We start from the raw sequence: 2,961 nt of genomic DNA on the forward strand, positions 1-2,961 counted from the left end.
TTCATCTGCAGTAACGTGTTTCAGTGGGGTGTTTTCATCTGCAGTAACGTGTTTCAGTGGGGTGTTTTCATCTGCAGTAACGTGTTTCAGTGGGGTGTTTTCATCTGCAGTAACGTGTTTCAGTGGGGTGTTTTCATCTGTAGTAACGTGTTTCAGTGGGGTGTTTTCATCTGTAGTAACGTGTTTCAGTGGGGTGTTTTCATCCACAGTAACGTGTTTCAGTAGGGTGTTTTCATACATAGCCTATTTTTGTTGACCCTCTGCTACTCCCCTAACCCACCCCTCTGCCCTTGCTGTTGGTCCTCTTCCCCCCACTCAATAGCTTCCCTTGGGGTTTCAAGTCATATGTTTTCTGTTACCCTTCCTCTCCCCAAGACCTCTTTTCCTCTTTCCTGTCTCCCGAACTTCTGGTTTCATGATAGGTAATTCCCCCCTCAACATGCACTTGGGTGTGCACAAATATAAGAATATAAAAATTAGAATCTAGGTTCTACAGATGAAAGAAAACAGGTTGTATTTGTCTGATTGTAGAATGCTTCATTTAACATAATAATTTCCAGTTTTACCCATTTTCTTGCAAATGACATTTAATTTTTAATGACAATACTTTAAAATATTTTATTTTTATTTTATATTTATGAGTATTTTGCCTGCATGTATGCAAGTGTACCACATGTATGCAATGCTAGCAAAGTCCAGAAGAAGGAATCAGATCTCATGCAACTGGAATTATGGACAGAGGTTTGTTAGCTACTATGTTGGTGCTGGGAACAGAATCTGGGTCCTCTGGATGAGCATCAAATGCTCTTAACCATTAAATCATCTCTCTAACCCCATGACTAAACACTTTTAAAGAACTTTCTATATCATCAAGTGTATTAGTCACTTTTCTGTTGCTGTGATAGAAACGCCATGACCAAAAGAACTTACAAAAGGAAGGGTTTATTTGAGCCTATGGTTCCAGGGGAATTAGTCTCTCATGGCGGGGAGGCATGGCAACAGAGATGGCTGGAACAGAAAGAGGAGGCTCACATCTTCAAATAGGCATAGGAAGGAAGGGAAAATGGGAATCCCACAGGCTTAAGAACACATTAAACCTGCCCCAGTGACAAGCTTCCTCCAGCATGGCCACGCCTTCTAAGACCTCCCAAAACAGCACCACCAACTGGAGACAAAAAGTCGAAATACTTAAAACCTATGGGGAACATTCTCATTCAAACTACCACATCAAGGGATAATGTTCAAACCATAGGCCTTGAATATATTGCCAGCTTTTGAATCTTAGCTTCCTTATTTATGGTCTGTGAATTTTTAGCTGAGATTTGTCACTTTCTGCATGGATTAAAGATGAGATAATGACACTACCTTGTTCTCAGCCCCACTGAGGGATAAAAAAGTTGTCAAAAATATGTCAAAATGCTTGGTTCAAAAATAGATGTATCACAATATCTGTTTATTTGATTGGGTTAATTAATCTGAACTGAAAACTACTAAGGCCTGGCGTTGGGAGCATGGCCTGGTCAGACCTAGTTAGTATATACACAAAGGATGCTGTGGTTTGAATATGAAATGTTCCTTACAGACTCATGTGCGGAACACTTGGACCTGAACCAATGATACCATAGTGGGAGGTGGTAGAAACTTTGGGAAGTAGGGCCCAGGTGGAAGTAAGTCATTAGGGTGGACAGGATGTGCCTTTGAAGTTTACATCCTTTTCCAAGCCCCTTCCTGTCTCAGCTTCCTGTCATCATTAGGTAGGAACCTCCTCTGTCAGGTGTGCCCACTGCCATGATATTCTGTGTAAACATTCTGGCCAAGCAACCATGGAATGACTGAAACTGTGAATCAAAATAAATCTTTCATCCTTTAAGCTCTTCTCTCAGTTACTTTGGTCATAGTTCTACCAAAGTAACAAAAACTGAAATCATCTGATGAAATGGCTTAACAAACAAGGAGGTAAAGGCACCTAGAATAGGGGGCTGGAGATATGGCTCAGTGATTAAGAACACTGATTGTTCTTGCAGGTTCAAATCCCAGCACCCAGGATCAAATCCCAGCACCCACATGGCAGCTAACAAAACTCCAGTTGCAGGGGATTCAATGACCTTTTCTGTCCTCCACGGGCATTACCTGACATGGGTACACTTACATACATGCAGGCAATACACGTATACACATAAAAAAATAAATAAAAATTTAAAAAAAGACACAGAATAGGTAAAATATGTGAGTGTGACTTCATAATTGAGGTGTTTCAAAATTACTTTTAAAAACCATTTAAAAAACAACTGGCAGGGATCATCAATGCAGGCATTTAGGATGAATGAGAAAATATCTTAACATAAAGGAAGGTAGACTTATGTTTAGTGATAAAATTCCTAGAGTGGAAATCTTGAAAAGGTTTAGAAAGTTAGGTGTCTCTAAAACTTCAGAAAGAATTGAAAAATAATATGCTTTCAAAAAGGGAAACCAAAACTAAAACCTAGTGAAAGCACAAAGAACATCAGTGAGTGTATTATGTTACCTAATTTCAAGGTGTACTACAAAACTCTAATAATTAAAACAGTATGGTACTGGCATAAACTCTGACATATAAGCAATAGAACAGACTAAAGGGCAGGCTCAGAAAACTCAAGCCACATGTTTACAGTTAAGTGTTTTTCCACAAAGTTGCCTAGAACATGTAATGGAGAAAGGAGAGTATCTCCAAGAGTGTCATTGGGGTGAGTAGACTTCCATAGGCAGAAGAATCAAATGATCTTATTTTACGCCAGCTATAAATCCAGTTCAAAAAGATTGAATAAAGATTTAGCTGCAAGTCTTGAAAGTGCAAAGCTTTTAGAAGAAAGCATAGTGGAAAAGCTCTACATTGATTTGGCAATGATTATTTGGATATGAACTCCCCAACTACCGAACAGCTAAACAAATAAACAGCAGCAAAATCCACAAGAAAAAAAAATA

This window comes from Nannospalax galili, unplaced genomic scaffold (assembly GCF_000622305.1).
Source record: "Nannospalax galili isolate Female #2095 unplaced genomic scaffold, S.galili_v1.0 scaffold65, whole genome shotgun sequence".
Lineage (NCBI taxonomy): Eukaryota > Metazoa > Chordata > Mammalia > Rodentia > Spalacidae > Nannospalax > Nannospalax galili.